General features: G+C 39.3%; 1 protein-coding gene across 1 annotated transcript in view; it reads right to left on the bottom strand.

The window, feature by feature from the left end:
* LOC148361796 (axin-2-like) overlaps positions 1 to 21,422 on the bottom strand; it is a 95,108-nt gene extending 73,686 nt beyond the window's left edge. Inside the window, exon 1 of the mRNA XM_088342580.1 lies at positions 21,342 to 21,422. The gene's annotated coding sequence lies outside the window, so the exon portion shown is untranslated. The remainder of the gene's footprint in view (positions 1 to 21,341) is intronic.
* Between the last annotated feature and the right edge of the window lie 3,347 nt (positions 21,423 to 24,769).

Genomic DNA, 24,769 nt, shown 5'->3' with positions numbered 1-24,769 from the left:
TTTTGTATTTAAATTTGAACACATGGATATTTGGACATTGTTTGATTTCATTTTGCAAATTATTCCAAAGTCTGACTCCACACACAGACACACACATACTTCTCCTGGTGGTTCTCACCTTTGGGATTTTGAATTCACCACAGCCCCTCAAGTTATAATTTCCCTCTTTCCGAGTGAATAATCTTTGTATGTTTTCTGGCACTATGTTTTTGTTGACTTTAAATAACAGTTGTGAAGTGAAAAATTTTATTAAATCATCCAGTTTCAATAAATTGGACTGCATGAATAAAATATTGGTATGATCCCGATATCCTACCCTGTGTATGGTTCTTATTGCACGTTTTTGAAGGATAAAAAGGGGCTGTAGTGAACTTTTGTAATTATTTCCCCAGACTTCTGCACCATATGTTAAATATGGCAGAACGAGAGAACAATATAATAAATACAATGCATTATAATGTAAAAGAACTTTGGTTTTATTAATTATTGAAATGCTTTTAGATACCTTTGTTTGTATGTGTCTGATGTGTGTTTTCCAACTTAGTTTATTGTCTATTATGACCCCTAAAAACTTAATTTCTGATACAATGTCTATTGTGACACCATCCATTTTTACTTCTAAATTTTGATTTGCCTTACGATTACCAAAGAATATTACTTTGGTTTTATTTAAATTTAAAGATAATTTATTTATATCCATCCATACTTTTAGGTTAATTAGTTCACGATTAATACAGGTTACCAAATCCATATAGTTATCATTTGAATAGAAAATGTTAGTGTCATCTGCAAATACTACTATTTTCAATAGTTTTGAAACATTAAAAATATCGTTAATATATAAATTAAATAGCTTTGGTCCCAGGATAGAACCCTGTGGTACTCCACAACAGATGTCCAAATATTCAGATGAAAACTCTCCCATTTTTACATATTGCTTCCTCCCCGTCAAATAACTTTGAATCCATTTCAAAGCCACTCCCCTGATGCCATATCTTTCCAGTTTTTTTAATAGTATATTATGATTAATGGTATCAAATGCTTTTTTTAAGTCAATAAATACCCCGACTGTGTATCTCTTCTTTTCTATACTGTGGGTGATTTCTTCTACTGCATCAATAATTGCCATTGTTGCTGATCTGTTTGCTCTAAAACCATATTGACTTTCATTAATCAATTTATGTTTATCTACAAATTGTTCCAGTCTATTATTGTAAAGTCTCTCTAATATTTTAGAGAACTGAGGAAGCAGAGATACCGGTCTATAGTTTGTAAAAATGTGCTTGTTCCCATTTTTGTATATTGGTATAACTTTTGCTATTTTCATTTGATTTGGAAATGTGCCTGTTAGAAATGATAGATTACAGATGTAGGTCAATGGTTTCACAATGCTGTTTATAATTTGCTTAATTAGTACCATATCGATGTCAAAACAATCCATAGACGTTTTGTTTTTACAGTTGTTAACCACGTCTAAGATTTCTGATTCCGTAACCCCAGATAAAAACATGGTCTTGGAGTTCATTTTTATTAGTGACTCAAATTGTTTACCACTGCACTCTGGGATATTTGCAGCGAGCTCTGGTCCAACATTTACAAAATAACTATTGAAATTCTCCACAACTTGATTTAAATTATAATTTTCACTGTTCTTATCAATAAAATAGTTTGGATATGCATTGCTTACATTCTTTCCTTTTATTATACTATTTAATATATCCCAAATACCTTTGATATTACTTTTGTTATGATGTAATAAATTGGTATAGTATAATTTCTTGCTTGCTCTTAATATTCCTGTCAATTTGTTTTTATACGTTTTATACCGGGTTTCGGCTTCCTGAGTTCTTAGTTTAATAAATTTTCTATATAAGTAGTTTTTTTTCTTACAAGCATTATGTAAACCCTTAGTTAACCATGGATGATTTACAGATTTATTCTTAATATTAATTTGTCTCATTGGGCAATTTTTGTTGTACTTGTTGGTGAATATTTCCAAAAATATGTCAAACGCACCATCCACATCATCTGTACCATATATAGCATTCCAGTTTTGTTTAACTAAGTCATCATACAGTGATATAATAGTCGCTTCAGTTCTAACTCGTTTGTAAACATAATCCTTAATTGATTCTTGTCTAGTAACCTTTTCATCATATACTGTAAATACTGGTAGGTGATCAGAAATATCACAAACCAGTAACCCGCTGACATTTGTAAATTCCATATTATTTGTAAATATATTGTCAATGAGTGTTGCACTGTGTGAAGTGAGTCTACTAGGCCTTAATATAGTTGGGTACAAACTCATACTGTACATCATATTAATATAGTCATCAATGTTTTTATGGTTGTTTGGATTCATTAGATCGATGTTGAAATCTCCACAAATGAATAGTGTTTTGGCGCTTATTGTTGAATATGTTTTTTCAGCCCAGTTTGTGAAGGTTTCCAGATTTGAGCCCGGTGTTCTATACACACAACTGACTATGATATTTTTCCTTTTTTCATTTATAATTTCTATTGTAATACATTCAAGTAAATCGTCAATGACAAATAACATGTTTTGTAATATTTTCGATTTTAATCTTTTGTGCACATATATAGCTACTCCACCTCCTATTTTGTTAGTTCTATTTACATAGTTCAGATTATAATTATTTAATTCAAAATTTACACCCCTTCCCTCACTGAACCACGTTTCAGAAACTGCAATAACACTAAACGGGTTCTCAAATTGTTGTAAGTACTCAGTGATGTCATCAAAATTTGTGTACATACTTCTACTGTTAAAGTGTATTATTGAGAATTTGTCTTCAGATTTAACAAAGGTATTGTATTCATTTCCAGTATAATATTTGCAATTGTCTGAGCTAGCTGATATGAATTTGTGGTCAGGATCGAAGTCATCTAATCTTGAATTATTGGAGTCAGTGTGATTAACAATGCTCAGTTCCGGTAAATCATGGCCTAATATTTTATGATGGATTTTTTTATTGTGATCTGTAATAAGGGTGTCCATATTGTCAGTCCAGGATGCCATTGTTACACTTCAGGCAAATCTGTCCAGCTCCTGCATTTCTCGAACCCATAATATTTTTGCTTGTTCCGGAGTGCCGTTTAACTTTATGTATACTCTGCAGTTTGAAGTCCATGTTCCTTGTATTTTGTTCGTTTTCCTCAAAAATCGAGCCTGTCTTGCAATGTCAGAGTTTTTTTTGCTTAAGTGTTCATTTAAATAAACATTAGTCCCTTTTAGTTTTTTTCCTTGCTTAAGGATTTCATGTTTCCGTTTTCTGTTAACAAACCTTACGATGGTCGCCTTGGGTCGGTTGTCACCTCTTGTTAATGGGTGGCATGCTTCTATGTCCTCAGCATTGATGGATATGCCTTTTTTACTCATAAAAGCAATGACCTGTTGCTCAGCTGAATCCTCATCAGCATCTGTTGCAATATTTGTATTTGCCACAGCCTTGGCATAGGTCCGAGGTTTGATGTCCAAACCGGTGATAATGATGTCGTTTATCCTGGTATACTGTTCCAGATCTGCTACGCGTCCTTCTAGTGCAATAATCCTCTTTTCTTTCTCCATGTTTTCGTTTTTTAGGTCTTTGATTTCTGCCATTAAACTCAAAATTGTGTCTTGTTGTCTGGTGACGATATCCATTTTATCCATTAAAAAGCCGAGTGACTTTTTAATTTCCTCGAGTTCTTTATCTCTGCTCGGCATCTTGAAAATTTCACGTTCCTCTTACGGCACCGTCCGCTGGTCGCATCACCCAATCGCCCTCTGAGTCTCAAGTTGTTATTTTCGCCGGACTTAGTTTCCCCGACTGTTGGTCGCTATACAAGTAGCGCCGCCATGTTTGCCAGCGTCAACAATGGCCGATCTTTAACGTTGTGGCGACACGCTTTTGGCGTTATGGCGACTCGCTCTTGACGAAGCACACTCAAACGAGCGAAGAGACGATTCGACGCCGCAGAGTCAACCAAAAGCCGAACGGTCGACGAGCAGGAAAGAAAGCGGCTGCGGGGAGTGAAGGCGAGTCACGTCCCAGCCGAAGCTAGCTTGACTGCCGCTTCCCCGCACGGAGCCGACGTCGCCGATACAATCTGAAACTTTCCAACAGTTCAAGCTGAAAAATCTCAGTCCAGAATTCGTGAATTCTGGTATAGCTGGAATCTGAATCGCGACGACGTGGGAGACACAAAAATTGCCGCCACTCGATAAACCATGGTCTGTCCTAAAACTGCATTACCAGTGGACTGCTGTCCAAATCTGTTTTATCGACTCTGATTTAAGGAGAACTTCTGGACAAATATTTGAACACCACATATAACTTGCTCATGTTTTACCAGTGGTCCATGAAAGACCATCCAATTAGTTTTGTCCTTCCTGGATCTTAATAGCTTAAACAAGAAGAAGGTTATTATGTATTGAAGCATCACTACACGAGTCAGAGGCCATAGTCTGTACTCTGTACAGCCTTTTGAGACTTCTTGTGATTAAGGTCTGTACAAATAAACATGACTTGACTACTGTTTTATGTGGGGGAGCAAACCCCTACCCAAAAACAGGCTTGAGAAGGATTGGCGCCGCCGGGCTGTACTTGCCCAAGGCACACCACAGGAAGTGGTGCCCCAACGACCCTGATGGTTAAGGTATCTGTGAACAAGTAAAGAAATACGAAATACACATTATGTGTCATTTCCTGTACGGTTTTCACGGTGCCCAGCTGGCCCCGCCCCTTGACACCGGCTGACCTGCATTTTTTTGATTACTCCTATGGGTACTTAAACGCTCCTTTTGGAATTGCCCTTTGCCAGATCATTGTTTACCCTTGTTGAAAACCTGTTCATGCCTGTTTGATGCCTTTTTATTCTTGTTGTGCTTGATGAACTTTGTTGCACTTCTGTGTGACATTCTGAGAGGTTCCTGCAAGTCCTGTTTAATCCCGTTAAATGCCTAGTCTGCAGTTTTGCCTGCATTTGAGCCTGCTTTGTTTTGTTTTTGGTCCGTTTGTGTGTTTGACAACTTTTCTTTCTCAAATAAAGTGACAGGTCCCCGTCGTCATCAACGCCAGCCTGTCTCGACGTCCGTCCGTCCGCCTGCCTTCCCACCGGTCTCTAGGTCCATCCTTCCGCCTGTCTCAACGTCTGACCGTCCGCCTGCCACCCCACATGTCTCGAGATCCGTCCGTCCGCCTGTCCCGATGTCTGCCTGCCCTGGATGCTTGTCGACCCCTCTGCCTGCCTGATTCGCCCATCAGCACGTCTGATTCTTCTGCTCGCCATTCCGACTCGCCTGACTGTCTTTCCGACTCTTCAACTCACCCGTTCGACTCTCCTGCAATGCCCGACCCGTCTGAGTCCGACTCGTCTGCTCGCCGCTCCTATTTGTCCGCCTGCCGCCCCTGCCTTCCCGTTCCTGCCTTTTCGGGGGAGGGAGTGGGGTGACCCTCTTCGGGAGCGTCGACCCGTTCTGGCGGGTGTAGTATTTGTTTCTTTTTGGGACCTCAGGAGCTGTCCCTGGAAGGGGGGGTTCTGTCATGTCCTGCACGGTTGTGATGGGGCCCAGCTGGCCCCGCCCCGTGACACTGGCTGACCTGCATTTTCCTGATTACTCCTATGGGTATTTAAACGCGCCTTTTGGAACTGCCATTTGACAGATCATTCTTTACCCTTGTTGAAAACCTGTTCATGCCTGTTTGATACCTGTTTATTCTTGTTTTGCTTGTTGGACTTTGTTGCACTTCGGTGAAACATTCTGAGAGATTCTTGCAAATTCTGTTTAATCCCGTTAAATGCCTAGTCTGTAGTTTTGCCTGCATTCGAGCCTGCTTTGTTTTGTTTTTGGTATGTTTGTGTGTTGGACAATTTTTCTTTCTCAATTAAAGTGACAGATCGTCTACGCAAATGAGTTCCAACTTCCTGCTTCCCGACCCGCTTCGTGACACCATGTTTTGCAAGACGAATAATGTTGTTTCTGTATGTCTGCCTTTTTATATGAATTCATTTGGAAAAAGACAATCTAAAAAAATTACATACAGGAGCTAATGTGGAATTGGACAGTTGGACCTGAAGGATAACTCCATCTGGGTCTGTGTGACCATTTATCCAATTAATAGAAGAACCATTTGCACATAATGAACATGAGTTTGCTGTCAGCTCCTCTGATATTACAAGAATGCACAATTTCTTTATTTTTCAAAAGTTAAAGAAAAAAGCATGCCGAGCAGCAGCTCCGCCAGGGCCTCACTGATGTATCTTGAAAGCTAGCGACTTCTTAGTTTGCATTTGATATGGTCTTTTTTTTTTTACACCAGCCACACGAGAAAGCCAGTTATGGGAAAACTGCAAAAGGGAGCGGCAGGACGAGCTCCTGGGCTTTCAGAAGTCTTGTCAAAAGCTGTTCTTTCGATACTTTGTCCCACAGATATTCATCCTGCCAGTTGAAAAGTGAAAACAGCAGAAAGTTGGGCCTTGAAAATAACTTTCAACTATAAAGAAACATCTCACAACAAGGAGACAAAGAGAAAGTTTCAAAAGAAAAGTGAAATAGTGGAAAAGGAAAGATTTAACGACTGAGGTACACTGGAGAGAAAATGTTGATCGAATTACTGGTACCCTGTTAATGATAGAAGTGGGCCAATCCATCCAAATATCGATGTTGTCGATTCCAAGCAATTAAAAACCAGAGCCAGTGGAATTGGTTCTCGTTTACAACATGACTTCAAGTAATAATATTACTTTTAATGCTCAATTAGCTGAATTTATAATGATCCCCAAAATGATTCACTTTAGTATAGCTTCTTTTTTCAAAATGATAAAACCCGTATTGCAAATTTTTTGCCTTACTCGCATTTTGTGGCAGGTGTCATCTCGGATTATGGAGTGTAATTGACCCGCTTTTGGGTCGCAACTCACCAGTAAAAGAACAATGGCATCCAAACATTTAATATCAGTCTGTATAATGCTGAATTATTGTGACAGTAATTTATTCTTTTCTTGCCTTCCATCTTTTTATATTTTCTTACTTGGAACTCGGGAACCCTTAAACCAGATGGTATCAATTTATTTCAAAACTATAAGGTGCACCTAAAAACTTCAAATGTGAAAGTGCGCTTTATAAGCCGGTTCACCTTATTTATCACGGAATACAGTAGGCAAGATTGGACATGCCTACAGTATTTAAAGGGGAGCGTTACAACACGATGTTTTACAGTATACAACGTATTTGAGAAATAAATGATCAATCGGTAATGATTACTGGCCCTGCATTGAATGCAACAGAATTCAAACCCGGATCGTGGCGGTGAAGGGACCGATACTTTACTGCTAAAACTTCCAGTGGTAGAGATGACCTACAATCAGGCATTAGATCTTATCTCATTGTGTCACTATGTTTACAGGGCCAGAAACACAGATTTGCCTATTGTATTTTGCTCTGCGTTCTGATTTTTCCCTACTTCTTAACCTGTGCGCAAATAATGTTGCAAAAGACAACAGAAAATGGAAAGTCTTTCAAAAAATACAATAGATGCTCTTTTAGGTAAATAAACATATTAAACTGCATTGCTATTGATGCACAGGTGAATAAATGGGGAACGCAGAAAAAAAATATTCAAATCAGTGCGTCTGGCACTGCAAGTACAAACAGTGATAATCAGATGAGCTAATTTTTTTTGTATGTCATCTGAACCACTGGTGGTCTAATGGTAAAGTGTCTGTGCCATCAGCATCCCCGCCTGGATTTGATTCCCATTGCAAACAATGCTTTGCCATTTTCATCAGCGACACTTATCGACTGATAAATTATTACTTTAATATATGCAGGTTACACATGATTATACACGGTTGCTCTGCTTATAGTCTTATTTTTATTCACCTTATCGTTCCTTATAGCCTTATGTAAGAGAAATATATGCCAAAATATGGTACATTACCATTGGTATTTACTTAGCAGATTATCAAATGTTCATCAGGAAGACACAAATATATTCACAACATAATATACAGTACACTCAGCCAGAGCCAAAACAATTGTTACCATATGTACGGTATTAAGGTACTGTATAACTGCCCAGTATATCATTGGACATTATACACTTTGCAAGGAAAATATTTGTTCAGGATATGAAAAATATGTATGACTAAATATACTGTGGTTCTGGTCACTAAAAATTGATGTTCAATACCTCATGTTTTAGACCAACACTATCTCCAAATCTTGAGTATAGCACATATTGATAGCATAAGTACATCGTACATAGTACATAGTACATAGTACAAAGTACATAGTACATAGTACATTAGTACATAGTACAATCCTTTCTTTCTGCAAAATTACTGATATATTTAAAGAGATATCTTTAAATACCAGGATGCTTTTTTTCCCTTTTGATCCAGTCTTGAAGCGATATTTTTGTATTCCTTTAAGTTTCTGCACTGAAACCAAGTATCAGTACTCATGTGATTAAGAGATTCAATTTACTTGCATAACATTTTTGATTCAACTAAATTATCATGAAGTGCACGGATACACTACAATTATGTGAATAACGATATTACGGAAGAAACCAAAATATGCAGTATCAAATGCCTGAAATAACAGATCAATTTTGCATTCATGCACCAGCCACAAACAATCTTACAGAACAAATGGATATATCAATTTTTAATGATACTTTTGATAAGCTCTGTATCTTACCTCAAAGACACCTGACTAGGGGCTTTCCAAATTTGCAGAGCAGAACCTTTCTGCCACATCCGTTAACCTCATCCAAGCAGCTTTCAAAAGAAAGCTAACTTCATCATTGCACTACAACAGCCTGACGAAAATGAACACTAAGCCCTCAAATCCCCCCTTTTCCCTCTTTACTCAATAATAGACTAAATAAATGATACTCTTGCCTTTAATCGGCATGCACGGCTCAAAAAAAGAGACACTTTGAGGACAAAAAAGTTGAGAAATATCAGAAGGTGTGCCGCTATTCTGTTGACGGACGAGAAGATCAAAAACAGAGCCCTTTAAACGCTTTGCCCTCTTAAGAATAGTTTAGCGCCCCCGCTTCGTCACCTTTTTATTCTCAAAGTAGAACAAGTCAATCGTTTCATCTTTTCTACGAATGCTAGTTTCAAAGTTATTTTTCTGAAACTTTGTCTTTTTCTATTTCACTTACTATAGATATATACATATATACAAATACACACACACACACACACACACACACACACACACACACATATATATATATATATATATATATATATATATATATATATATATATATATATATATATATATATATATATATATATATATATATATATATATATATATATATATGAATACTCTGTATGATACTTTGTATGATACTCTGTATACTATTTCACAAAAGTCCTTGTCTATTTACAAAGACTTGCAACTTGCAAGGTACCTCCAAAATGGGTTTTGATGCCCACCATGGCTTGTTTGGAAAAAGAAGACAACTGTCTCTATCACTACTATTTGGCATGAAGAAAAGTGAGCGCAGGTTACAAAGCCACGGAAGATTCTTTGCAGCAATATATACAAAATTATGATCCTGTAAAAAAGTTTGGTTGTACGTTTATTTGAAGTAACAGTCACTTTAATATTGAGTGTACATTGAGTGCTTCGGTATCATCAAAACCCTTGCGCCATCACACCTCCCACAGCTCTCCCCCCCAGCCACACAATAGAGCGACTAGCTCATAATAAACTCACATTTTGTGTCATTAATATCATCCAATTTATCTTATTACTGTTCTTTATGTTTGATTTGTACTTGAATGTGTTTTTACTGATCAGGAAGATGTTTTTTAGCTATTCAGGGTTAACATGGATGCTTTTGGGAGGTCGGGGGACAATTCGTTTTTCAATTACTTCATATCTGGAAAATTCCCTCGCTACACAAGGATTTCGACCTATTTCCCCTGGAAGATATTAAGCACATATTTATATGTACCACTGTGTGTATATATATAATACCTGTATATGATATGTTAAGACAAATGTCAGAGATATCTCACTAGGAATGTATTTTGTATTTTCATGAAGATGATAGATACAAGCAGAAATCCTACTGAAGAACCATACAATTTTTTTACCATGACAACAAGGGCTGGATGTATGCTATTCAATCGATGGGATTACTTTGTGGCAAAAAGACAGGAAAGAAACGCAGACTGAAGCTGACAAAGATATCAAACACTCAAAGTTTGCGGCGCCACACAAGAACCTCAAGTGGTGTTTGCTACAAAAAGTTTAACTTGAAACTCCTTGCTATATTTTTAAGTAAAATTAAATGGTGACAGTTCTCAGAGTAGTGCGTTGGATTCCAAAATCTGTTATTGTTGTCTGACAAGACTTATCTTTAATTATTCTAAACTTGACAACTAAAAATATAACACATGGTGAAACTTCCGTCATCTTGATCACGTTTACCTTCCTGTCGGTTATTTTCTATACCATGTGTCAAATACAGGAATAATTAAAATTTGGGAAAGTGAGCCACTAAGTGAGGGGCTATTAATATGATTGTGAAATACAAAGTTGCTCACATCAGAATAATCAGAATTGTCTTTACTGTCATTGATAACAACAAAGTGAACATTGTTTACGTTCTCCATTCGGGCCCCAGTGCTGTGGAATGCTCATCCCCCTGAGATTCGATCTGTAACCTTAAACTTAAAACACACTTCTATTCAACAGCATATGAATAACCTATACTTTATGTTGACATTATCTGTGAATTATTTCTTGTTGCAACATCCATTGCAGCCTGGTCATCCTGGTAGGGGAATTACAATTACCTCATGTGCAGTCCCTTCTCAATTTCTTCATTTTCCTCATGTTGAGGTTTTTGAGTTTTTCCTTGCCCCCATGTAGGTTTTAGATCAGGGGGTGGTGTAATAATAGTCTGTGGTTTGCAATAATCTGTGGTCTGTGCAGCCCTTTGAGACTCTTTGTGATTAAGGGCTATACAAATAAACATGATTTGACTTGACAATGATAATGCTACACAAAAACAACAAAAAGAATGTCAGTATAAATACGAAAAATATCTAAAAGGTAGTCCTTGAGCTGGAGAGCCATTTATCCCTTCACCCGGTGGGCCGCCATCTTGAAGGACAAGGTATGGAGAGTAATTTATATGTTGCTGTCATACAGCATACAAATGTTCATTTTGTGCACTGCCTGAGTCACGGCATACGTCAAGTCGGTAATCCAGTTGCCGACACACAGAAGCATATATTGGGAAACAGTCTCCATCCATCCATCCATTATCTGTACCGCTTATCCTCAGTGGGGTCGCGGGGGTGCTGGAGCCCATCCCAGCCATCTCCGGGCAGTGGGCAGGGGACACCCTGAACCGGTTGCCAGCCAGTCGCAGGGAACACAGTGACAGACAATTCGCTCGCTCATTCACACCTAGGAACAATTTGGACCGGCCTATTAACCTGACATGCATGTTTTTGGAATGTGGGAGGAAACCGGAGTGCCCGAAGGGAACCCACGCAAGCACGGGGAGAACATGCAAACTCTGCACAGGAAGGTTGGTAGCTGGATTTGAACCCATGACCTCAGACCTGTGCCGCACACGCGCTGAACACCGCGCCGCAGTGCTGCCCGAAAGAGTCTCCAACAGATATACTATTTTTATTTCTTTTAATATACAAAATATCTGCTAAAATCCTTGAAAATGCTTGATATTAATGTTGGCAAAGTGCTTGTTTCTACACAACTCTGCTTAAAAATCCTGCTGATACTACTCTGGAGTGGCTCAGCTTTTCTTTTGCATTAATTTTCTTTCCTTGTGTTTAACCGCAGCTGGCATTAGTTTGTATGGCATTGTCCCTTGAAGTTTCATCATCTCCTACGGGTCGCGCTTAGGAGGAGAGGTGCATGCTATACCTAAACAGGGCACTATGAAATGTGTTTAGTGCAGGGATTATGAATCAACTATGGACATTGACTAAGGACCATGCAAAAAATAAAGGTAGGGTTTCTGAGTGGTAAAGTGTAATAGGACGAACTTCCTACGATGGAAAATGTAGGCAACATATTAGTCATATTTTACCCCCCCACCAATATGCAGAGAGTGTTGTCTCATTATTTTTACACATGTACTGTTGAGCTCCACAAATACATTCGCCATTACCTCAAGATCTAAAAATCATATGCCTTGATAAATGCACACGCAAGATTCAAAATCACATACGTGTGTAAACAACAAATTTATATTTGTGGCTCTGCGAAATACATGAGTCACACTGGATTGCTTCATTTACCAGTACTGGATACATTGAAAAATTGCATTTAAAAGTCCTTAAAAAGTGCTTGAATTTGGCCAAAAAAAGGTATGCAACCTCTGAAGAATTAAAAGTTTTGGGTTGTATAGAATTATTTGAAAGCCATGTTGTGGCCAGATGCTTGCAAGTTTGGAATCAGCAGCCTTCCTAACTTGAAAGGTAAAACTTCAACTTCTATGATGCTGCTGTTCTTTTCAGCTTTCAGCTCAGCAGATGGAGCTTTCATAACACAATCAAAATCCTTTCCAGATGTGGATCTCTGCGAAATTCCAGGAAACAATCACTGATCGGTTCATCCATATGTATGTCTTGCATATTGAGAATGAATAAAAGATTGAAATACTAAGCTACAAAATCTGCAGACCCTTAATTGTGTGATCAAGCATATTTTGTTACTTATTATTTTTTTGGCCTAATAGGAGAAATTTTGATGACACTTTTTAAACTTTTTGGCCATTTAAAAAAACCTTCTTTTTTTAACCAAAACACAGTCAATGTGGTGTTTTGCTCCAATCACCTGTCTGTGAGAATTTCAGCGCATTCTTGCACCTCCTCTGGTAAAGACAGCTACACCCAAATATACAAAGCTGAGTACAAAATATACAGGGACAACGTATAAGATGACAGGTATGTTCTTGTATGTTCTCTTTGCTGTAGAATACCTGAAAATGTCATGATTACCGATGTGAATCACCTGTACCCGCTCATTTGGCGCCAACTGCTGCGAGTTCTGATTGGCTCCCTATCCCTATTTTAAACCCAGTCCTGTCAATCCCCTCTTGTCAGTTTGTCTGCGAACATCTGTTTATACAAGGCAAGCCTTTTTCGACCCTGACTCCCACCTGTCCCAATTTTGTCCCCGTTTGCTACGACCTGTTTTGATCCCGACCACTTCTGCTCTCCCGTCCCGGCTTGCGACCCATTTTTGATCCCGACTATGTCTTCTCTCCTGTCCTGGCTTATGACTCATTTCCGACCCTGACCACGCTTTTGCTCTCCCTGTCCCGGCTACCGACCTGTTTTTCCATCACTGACACCGCCATCGCTTGCTACGAAAGATCCACTTCCGTATTCGGATCACGATCCGAGTGCCAGAACGACTTGCTTCCCGTGTCCGGCGAGCATCGGATCGCGGGCGTTGCCCTTCCTCTTACTTTCAATAGAATTATGAGAAAACATTGCGCGATCGGGTCTACCCTGTGTGCTGGTCGTGACAGAAAATACGCTAAAGGACCCAGAGCAATTGCTCAGATGTATTCTCAGTTTTACAAACGTAAATGCTTTCCAAAAGCAGTGTTTATTTCCTTGGCAACAAAATGTGTTAAATAATGCTGATCACTTCAGTTTTTGTCAGTATTATAGCCTAAATAGAGGAAAAATAAATGTACACGAGACAGTTATAACTAAAACATGCTGATGCTTTGAGGCACGAAGTTACTGGATGTAGGGGCAATAACTCAGTACACGTCTGATTTATAGTCACCCACACCGCACATCTGCTCACAGACACACAAACAAGACAGAAAGTTTGATTAACTCTGAGAAAACAATTGGCATCACATGTCCATCACATCAAAGAAATTTTTCTTTGGTTTTGATCATCAAAATAAGAGAATTGGTTGTCAGAGGATAAAGCATAACAGACTGAAAACTGCCCCCGCCCCAGGAAAAAGCCATGCTCTTGCTTTCTTGCATCATTTACTGATGGAACGTGCCACACCGACCATGCTCTGAAAACAAGAATGCCTACTGTGAGAGTGACAATGGACAGTGCCATGTTACTCATTGGGATGCATGATGTCATCACCAGGGCAGTGTCAAAGGGGCAACGCGGAGAAGGGTAGGACGGTCATGGGTGCAAAATAACTAGAGGGCTTGAAGTTGAGTGTGTGTATGTAGGAGGCAGTGTTTGGATCAGTGTTGGGTACATTGCTGGAAAACAGTAATATCTTAGATATTAGCAAATATGAGAGTAAAGCAGGTGTCTCCAACGTGGTGCCCAAAAAAGCTCAACAGTGCTGGGTCATTTGAATTTACCAGTAAAAGCATTTTTTATTGGTTAACTGAGTCTATTCTACCCTATTTTAATAACTAACGAGGTAATAACATAGTAATAGAATAGTAATACCATGATAAGTTGTTATCATAGAATAAATACATTCCAGTTCATGGGCTACATGGACAAAAAAAATATATCCAAGTTTTGATAGTTATTGTTAAGCAATTAATCAAGCGAGTACACAGAAAATCTATTCATGTATTAGACCAATTCATTTGTTCATCTTTTTATTAATTTATTTTACAGAAAATACAACACACTGATAAGCGGAGTAGCTAATGAGATGAGATGAGGTTTTATAGAGCGGATGAGCAAAAAAATTACATTTATTTTGCTATCTATCTGGCAATCACCTTAGCTTAGTTAACTATCTCCCCACCCTTTTGCCTATTTAGCTAGATATCGAGCTAGCTTTTTATCTATTTTAATGCTATCTAGCTAACATTTGACATTTTTTGCTAGTTATCAGGCAAAACTTTGGCCTCTTTTTTTGCTTTCTATCCAGCTTTGCTTTTAGCTTTCTACCTGACCATTCAGATGATTTTATACTGTTTTAGCTACCTATCTATCTCCCTTTTAGTTTTTAACCTGTTTACCTTGAATGATCAAGCTACCTTTGTAGCTATTTAGCAATCATCAAGTTAAGTTGCTTTTTTATAAATTCATATCAAACTGGGTGCCCTTTACACTGATCAGTTACATTTTTTTTGTAACAAGTACTGTAACGCGTTAACTGTGGGGTTGTCGCGGCGGGGGTCACTCCCGGGCCGCGCGACAGAGCGAGTTCGGCGGATGTGGCGTCACACGGCGCGACGCGAGGAAAGGCGGCGGGCGTGATCGGGCTCCCCCCACTCCGTCGACCCCAGCAGTGCAGCGCAACGACAGGCGGCCGTCCGCGCGCGGCGGGAGAAAGGCGGCGGACGTGCGCGCGCCCCCCGTAACTGTGTCGGTGTTGTGCGTATCGCGCTCGAAAGTACCCGCGCCGCGGGTTAGGGGCTCGCTCGCGGGAGCGACCGAACGGCATCCGCGGTGCGGCGCAAATAAAAACCCTGTCGTAAATTTGTCTCCGATCGTCCCGGGCGGACGTAAAATCGCCCAGCTGTATGACTCTTAGCGGTAGATCACTTGGCTCGTGCGTCGATGAAGAACGCAGCTAGCTGCGAGAACTAATGTGATTTGCAGCTGCGATTGTCTGGCAACCAGTTCAGGGTGTCCCCTGCCCACTGCCCGGAGATGGCTGCGATGGGCTCCAGCCCCCCCGCGACCCTAATAAGGATAAGCGGTGCAGATAATGAGATGAGATGAAATATATATATATTTATTTTTATTTTTTTTTGAAGGGGCGTCGCTACTTTGCAGATTTTCACTTTTAGCGGGTGGTTTTGGTCCCCATTAACCGGGTCTAAAAAATAATAATTAAAAAAATATATATATATATATATATACTGGACTGTCTCAGAAAATTAGAATATTGTGATAAAGTTCTTTATTTTCTGTAATGCAATTAAAAAAACAAAAATGTCATACATTCTGGATTCATTACACATCAACTGAACTATTTCAAGCCTTTTATTATTTGAATATTGCTGATTTTGGCTTACAGCTGAAAAGAACTCAAAAATCCTATCTCAAAATATTAGAATACTTCCTCAGACCAAGTAAAAAAATAATTTTATAACAGCAAAACTAAATCAAAGATTTGAAAATGTACATTGATGCACTAAGTACTTGGTTGGGAATCCTTTTGCACGGATTACTGCATCAATCCGGCGTGGCATGGAGGCAATCAGCCTGTGGCATTGCTGAGGTGTTATTGATGCCCAGGATGCTTCGATAGCGGCCTTCAGCTCATTTGCATTTGTAGGTCTGGTGTCTTTCATCTTCTTCTTAACTATACCCCACAAATTCTCGATGGGGTTCAGGTCAGGGGAATTAGCAGGCCAATCAAGGACAGTGTTGCCATGGTCAGTGCACCAGTTACTGGTGGTTTTGGCACTGTGGGCAGGTGCCAGATCATGCTGGAAAATGAAATCCTCATCTCCATAGAGCTTTTCAGCAGATGGAAGCATGTAGTGCTCTAAAATCTCTTGGTACACAGTTGCATTTACTCTGGACTTGATGAAACACAGTGGACAAACACCAGCAGCTGACATGGCTCCCCAAACCATTGCTGACTGTGGGAACTTCACACTGGATTTCAAGCAACTTGGATTTTGCTCCTCTCCAGCCTTTCTCCAGACTCTGGCGCCTTGACTTCCAAATGAAATTCAAAACTTGCTTTCGTCTGAAAAGAGGACTTTGGACCACTCTGCAACTGTCCAGTGCTTCTTCTCCATAGCCCAAGTCAGGCGCTTCTTCCGTTGTCTTGAGTTCAGAAGTGGCTTGACCATGGGAATACGGCTATTGTAGCCCATTTCCCGGACACGTCTGTGAACTGTGGCTTTTGATACCTGGACTCCAGCTTCAGCCCACTGTCTTTGAAGCTCCCCCAAATTCTGGAAGCGGCTCTTCGTCACAATTTTGTTAAGGCTGCGGTCATCTCTCTTGGTTGTGCAGCGTTTCCGGCCACATTTTTCCCTTCCAACAGACTTTTTGTGGATATGCTTTGAAACTGCACTCTGTGAACAGCCTGCTCTTTGAGAATTTTCGTTTTGTGTCTTACCCTCCTGATGGAGGGTATCAATGATGGTCCTCTGGACAGCAGTCTTCCCCATACTTGAGATTTAGTTTACTGAACCAAGTTGAGTGTTTTTAAGGCTCAGGAAACCCTCGCAAGGTGTTTCGAGTTAATTAGATGATTCAGGTGATTAGTTGAATAGCCTACTTGTATACTTTTTCATGATATTCTAATATTTTGAGATAGGATTTTTGAGTTTTCTTAAGCTGTAAGCCAAATTAAGCAATATTCAAATAATAAAAGGCTTGAAATAGTTCAGTTGATGTGTAATGAATCCAGAATGTATGACATTTTTGTTTTTTTAATTGCATTACAGAAAATAAAGAACTTTATCACAATATTCTAATTTTCTGAGACAGTCCAGTATATATATATAGATATATGTCATGATTACCCAAGTGGAGTCACCTGGGGTAATCATGTGGCGCGCTGGAATGTGCTTCCTGATTGGTCAATGCTCCCCTTTTAAACGCGTTACGCGGAGAACTCCTTGTCGGAGGATTCACATCTGTACCCCGTATGACGCTCCCGATTACCTGTGCCTTGTTACCTGATTCTCTCTGCCTGCCTCCGATCCGACCTGCTCCGTCCCAAGCTACGATCATCTCTTCAGTCCCGGTAAACTCAACCTGCTTCCGTCCCACGCTACGATTGGCTACGTCGTCCGAAGTTTCCCGCTAACCCTGTACGCTTCCCCCAAATAAAGAATTGTACGAACGCTCTGGGGTCTCCTGCTCTGTTCTGGTAATCCCCGAGACAGAATCCTCCGACCAGAATGGACCCCGCGTTCGTACATCTGCCCCCTGACCGCTATAAAAGTCTGAATCAGCAGCGCGATTCCTGTTGTGCAGTTCGGCAAGTCATTTCCGACATGGCGAAATTGGCTAAGGCACCTCCGGCCGTATGACTGCGAACGACTCCCACGCCTGCGTGCTCGACTCCCATGCCTGCCTGTTCGACTCCCAAGCCTGCCTGTTCGACTCTCAAGCCTGCCTGTTCGACTCCCAAGCCTGCCTGTTCGACTCCCAAGCCTGCCTGTTCGACTCCCAAGCCTGCCTGTTCGACTCCCAAGCCTGCCTGTTCGACTCCCAAGCCTGCCTGTTCGACTCCCATGCCTGCCTGTTCGACTCCCATGCCTGCCTGTTCGACTCCCATGCCTGCCTGTTCGACCCCCCTGAGTCTGGACTCTTCTGAATCTGACCCCCCTGAGTCTGGACTCTTCTGAATCTGACCCCCCTGAGTCTGGACTCTTCTGAATCTGACCCCCCTGAGTCTGGACTCTTCTGAATCTGACCCCCCTGAGTCTGGACTCTTCTGAATCCGACCCCCCTGAGTCTGGACTCTTCTGAATCCGACCCCCCTGAGTCTGGACTCTTCTGATTCTGCCTGTCCTGATCTGCCTGTGTTTCCCTGTGACGTGTCTTGGGTTAAAATTATTTTTATTTTTTTTTCCTGGGGAACTTCTGGAGCCGTTCCTTGAGGGGGGGGTTCTGTCATGATTACCCAAGTGGAGTCACCTGGGGTAATCATGTGGCGCGCTGGAATGTGCTTCCTGATTGGTCAATGCTCCCCTTTTAAACGCGTTACGCGGAGAACTCCTTGTCGGAGGATTCACATCTGTACCCCGTATGACGCTCCCGGTTACCTGATTCTCTCTGCCTGCCTCCGATCCGACCTGCTCCGTCCCAAGCTACGATCATCTCTTCAGTCCCGGTAAACTCAACCTGCTTCCGTCCCACGCTACGATTGGCTACGTCGTCCGAAGTTTCCCGCTAACCCTGTACGCTTCCCCCAAATAAAGAATTGTACGAACGCTCTGGGGTCTCCTGCTCTGTTCTGGTAATCCCCGTGACAGATATATATATATATATATTTTTTTTCTTTTTGAAGGGTCGTCGCTACTTCGCAGATTTTCACTTTTTGCGGGTGGTTTTGTTCCCCATTAACCGGGTCTAAAAAAAAAAAAAAAAAAAAAAAAAATATATATATATATATATATATATATATATATATACTCCCACGTTCCAAAAACATGCATTTCAGGTGAATTGGCCGGTCCAAATTGTCCCTAGGTGTGAATGAGTTGTCTGTCCCCGTGTGCCCTGCGATTCGCTGGCAACCAGTTCAGGGTGTCCCCTGCCCACTGCCCGATGATTGCTGGGATGGGCTCCAGCACCCCCGCGACCCTACTGAGGATAAGCGGTGCAGCTAATGAGATGAGATGAGATATATATATATATATATATATATACTGTATATATATGTATTTTTATTTTATTTATTTATTTATTTTTTTTAAGGTGCGCCTCTACTTTGCGGATTTTCACTTATCGCGGGTGGTTTTGGTCCCCATTAACTGCGATAACCGAGGTCTCACTGTAGTTACTTTCCGAGTTATTTTTAAGTGCTAGTAATCCGGGGGGTGAGGTAATTACGTTTCAAACGAAGTAACACGCCCAACACTGTTGGCTAGTTATTTCATTTAAAAAGTTACTCAGTTATCCCCAGATTACTGACACCAAAAAGTAGCGTGTTACTCCGAAAGTAATTATTTAACTCAGGGGTGTTAAACTCCTTTTCACTCGGGGGCCTTATGTTAGGGAAAACAATTCCCACCGCGTGAGACTAGTGAATAAAATCATTTTTAATAAAACTGAATTAAATTAAAAAATTAAATGCATTTTAAAAAGTATGCCTGAGCTTAAGGGATGTCTGTTTGGAGGCTCACAATTAAATTACAATTCAGGGATATAAAATTTGATAGTTTTAGATTGTTTTTTTTAACTAATATTTAATCTGCTGAAGTGTTTATCAACTGTGCATTTGTTAAAAAAAATGGGCAAAACAGCAGTTGAAGTCATTTGTAATTGTTGGTTTGAAGCTGTGAGGCTAAATGCATATAGAGTGTGATCGTTTGCAAGCTTTAAAGTTTGTACGAGTCAAGGCCAATTTAAGAGCAGTTGCAGGGGGTTGGCTTATATGTGACATAGGCTTACATGCAAATATATACTAGATAGTTATTTTCAAAGTAACGCACTACTTTTTGGTGTCAGTATTTCGGGGTGGTAATCAATGTTCCCTCTAATTTTCCACGGGTCTGAGCGTTCACACAAAGTCGGTGAGCAACGCTTGAAACAATAGTGAGCAACAGCAATCCCAAGTGTGGCAACTAAATCATTATCAAACGTGTCCAAAACTTGACATCAAGTTACATTTTGTTTCCGGCAATGCAAAATTATTTTTCACTTTTGAAGAAATTGACTAATGTACTACTGCAATGGTTGTACAGCCTACAAACGTCATTTGTTTTTACAACAATTCTTTCACAAGATTTCCACTTCTTTTTTTCCTGCTATCTTTCGTCGCATAATACTAACATGTTTGGGGGCTTATTTAGTTGGTTGCAGGATACACAACTGTATTTAATCACATTTTTTTTTGTGGAAGTACAATGTTGGCAACAAGATTGACTTAGTATAATTGGAAATTATTTGAATGCAACACAAACTTTTTCTTCTTTTCCCCTTTTTTTCCATTTTCTTTGTACTCCTTTAAAAAAATCTCATTGTGTTTATTTTTTCCTAGCTGTTACTTTTTCCTTTTTGTTCTCAATTTCCTTTTTTTCCTTTGTTTCTTTCTTTTCTTTTGTTCTGGCTTTTCAATACTTTTTCATTTGGTATTTTTTCCTTTTTGTTCTATTCCCCCTTCCTTTGAGTCATTTTGTGCATAATTTTACATAATATTTGGTCATATAGGGATGAAAGAAGCAAAAACGACCTGAAGAGCCGTTTAGGACCCGAAAGAGCCGGTTCCTTTTAGTGAGCCGAGCCACAGAAGCCGGTTCTCAAAAAACTCTACTGACTTTACTTAACTTGGTTCTACTCCGACCTTGACTTCCAAATACCGCATTTAGAACACAACGACAGGGGAACCCTTGTATTTTTACCTTCATGCACTGTAACTTTGACTTAATTCGCTTCTTAATTAGCAGTTTCGAGCCCTGATTTTTGTGAGCTGGCTAGATTTTCTTGTGCGCAGAAAAGCTCTGGGTAGTGCGCAATAGATTTTTTGGTGCACTGAGAATGTGCGGGCAGTGCGCAGCTCAGAGGGGACATTGGTGGTAACTGAATTCCCTTTTTAAATGAAGTAACTAACGACTGTAACTACGTTTTTTTCAAAACGTGCACAACTTATGTAGGAAGAACAATATCACGACACATGTCGCGGCTGTAAAGACTGACACTGTTAATGGTGTGTTAAAAAACTTACCTGGCATTTGTGTCGGTAGTCTTGGTTCATTCCCCCTTTGTTGACTGCAACAGGGTTTCTGTGAAATGAGCAGCAACTACCCCAACCACACTGCAAAGAGTAAGGGAATAAATGTAGTTGCATCAAAAATAGTTAAGACGAGGAACAAACAAGGCTGTTTATCAACGATGAAACAGCTTTAGCATGGGATAGTCTGTATTGTCATTTGTAACAACACGAACATTGTTTGCAAAAAGATTAAACATGTTGCTCCAAAATAAACATGTTATAAAGACTTAAAATAAATTTAAGATGAATAGGAAAATATAGTTTCAAAACAATTCTTGGAGACTGGCCTAGGATCTAAGTGCATTATAATATATTATTATTACGATGCACTTACAACTTAGGCCGATGAAAAGTAGTGCCATAACATTTAGCGGCAAAATAAAAATCCCAAATAGTAGACAAATATTTTCTGAATACCAACTTCACCAACACACCAACGCCAAGATACAGTAAATGTTAAGGACAGTTCCAGAATCTGTGTCAACATTTTTTGAATGGGCCTTTTTAACACATTTTGGAAAAAAAAATGTAATATAACTTAAAGGCAAAGCATAAAAACAAATTCCACAGCCAATGAGTTTTAATATTAGACTTTGGAACTGAGAGTCAGTGTGAATAAGAAGTGAGACACACATTAAAGGGGCAGTGTGTATTATTTAGCACGCCCTAGCGGTAAAAAACTCCATTCATTTAGAAATACAACATTTAACTCAATAATAAGCAAGAATACATTAAATTGTATAAAGGTGCGCTTGTTCTTTTTAGTTCTCGTACGTCGAGAAATTAACATTTATATGACACAACTGCGTTAACAATTATAGTTAACCTTGTTGTTCTTGTTACTATTATTATTACTATTATTATATTATAACTGTTTTTATTGCTATTGTTGTTATTATCATCGGTGTCACAATGATATTTAGTGAATAGTAACATTATAACGTTAATAGATGGGTACTACGATAATTAGTGTATAAAATATGTGACGATTGTTACTATTATAATTATTGATATCTGACCTATGTAATAAGTATATCAGTGAGATTTTGTTATATTTAGACACAAAAAAGGAGATATCTATAAAATGTAATTGATAGGGAAGATGAAGGGGTTAGGGAAAATAAGCGTCTGCTTCCTACCAGCCCTTTTCGAACAGTTATGTTAACATTATTTGTGTTGTTGAGTCATTGTTTTTGTGCTGTTTTTATTCCATAATGTTCAAAATAAAGTTTTTATTCATTCATTCATTCATACATACATAACATGAGCCCCACCAAAATTGTCAACCATCTTGCTGCTACAAGTCAGGTACCCCCCAAAAATCCTTGTGAAAGGCTTGGCAAAGAAATGGGAAGAAAATTGGAGCGGTTTGGTCACTTTGAGTCTCTGCAATTTGTATTCTTCTTTGAGCTTTTTAGTACTCATTTTTGGTCCCACTACACAATACAGTGACTTCTAGAGGTTAAATAATACACACTTTCTATTTAATGCTCAATTTTCTATATTTATAATTATATATAAAAGTCTTTACCTCTAATATTTAATTGTATAATAATTGTAAAAAAACTCAAGGTTTCCACTTCACGGATTTTGTCTGGCACAGATTATTTTTTGGAAACGTAACCCTTGCGAGGAATCACCGTAATAAGTATAAAAATATACATCGAGATGACTAAATTTTGCACCTTTTTTTCGATTGTGGTTGGTATCAGCCTTTTCCTAATTCATACTCAATTTACTGTAGCAGCATTCTGACTCTGCGACGGATGAACGAAAAAAGTGGCTAATAAAAACTGTGATACGACATTCAAATTCTGTGGAACAACCACTTAGAACATCAAAACAGTTTTAATTGTGACTAATCCAAGACTGAGATTATTTCTAATGGAAAATCTTCAACGGGGACGCTCTGACTCAATTTTCATCTTGGATTATTCTTTTCGTTCATTTCAAAGGGTTACACTTACTGTGGATAATCAGCCTTTAATGTTTTGGCACGCTAAAAAAAATAAAATCGTATAAAGTACAACGTGCCAATGCACACAGACACAGGTTACAATTTCTGATTCATTATTTGAATCTACTTTTGTGCGGTGATGTTGTAACACAGGTAGCATCCTGCAGCTCTTTGAGAATCTTTGTGATTAAGGGCTATACAAATAAAAATGACTTGACTTGACTCCATGAATTTGGACTGTGGTCTTTGTACTTTTTTAAAGGTATTCCTAAACAAAATTTGTTTTTTTCAATTAGGCACAGAACTCGTAGTGTTCCTCCCTCGGGGTGGGTAGATTACTCCAAATATCAATACCACGGGTGATTTTCGGTTCAGAGAGTCTGCCTGGATATTTTTTTTTTTTCATTTAATTAAAAGAGATATAACTTGTAAAATTTACTTTTACTAGTTTGCTAAAGCCTTTCTATTTTAAGGGGCCATTCTTAACCATGAATGTTTGTTTTGAGGCTGTTTTTATATATAAAATGAATTTATCTTCTTTAATTGTATAATGGCACTCTTGGGCTTCCATAGTAACATACTCTTACTGTAATGCACTGGAGGCTCCAAGACTCCGCCGCTATGCTGCAAGTGACACTAGACGAGTGAAAAAGGAACAAGGGGGGGAGCAGTGCTAGGAATTAAACGGACTGAACCATTTCAATGTAGTTGAGTATTTCCAACACTGCTTGAACACATTTTTTGTTTTGTTTTCCTTTTTTAAATATTTTAGGTAATCACATAATCATATTTAAGCCTACCTTGTCCTTTGTTAAGGGAAAAGTGTTTTAAAATGCTATGCTATTTGGGGGTCCTTGGGTTGAATTTGGGGGTGCTTGAGCACCTCTAAAAATGGGCTGGTTATGCCCATGATCAATACTAAGAAAATACTCAGATTGATACTATTGTCCGGGAATAATTACTTCACCGCTCAACAAATTTCCCCAAAATGCCATTCTACAGTATACTGTATGTCGATAGCGTTTTCCTTCTCTCCACTCTCTAAGTTTATGTCTGTTTGTGTGACTGACGGGCACACTTTTAGCATCTCCCCGTACCTGGCCTGCTGCTGTATAATGCCTACCAGGCAGAAGAGAGCGCAACATCTACGGAGTCAATCTAAGGACGATGCAAAGTGGTCTACTACTGTTGCAAATTAACATGAAACACGCATGAAAAGGAAAATCAACCGGGAGAGGGCAATGAACTGCAACCCAGAATGCGAACATTTTACTGTTTAACAAAAACCTGCAAATACGATGTTGGTTTTACTCTTATGATTTTGCTCTGTAACAGTTTAGAAAAAATATTTTACTTTTTATACTGTTTAAGGATTGTATATCTTACGCTATTTTGACTTTTTCATAATATTGTGCAATGGAAG

The sequence above is a fragment of the Urocampus carinirostris genome, chromosome 8 (assembly GCF_059441175.1).
Source record: "Urocampus carinirostris isolate Australia breed hairy pipefish chromosome 8, RoL_Ucar_1.0, whole genome shotgun sequence".
Taxonomy (NCBI): Eukaryota; Metazoa; Chordata; class Actinopteri; order Syngnathiformes; family Syngnathidae; genus Urocampus; species Urocampus carinirostris.
This window is presented reverse-complemented; position numbering and strand designations above follow the sequence as displayed.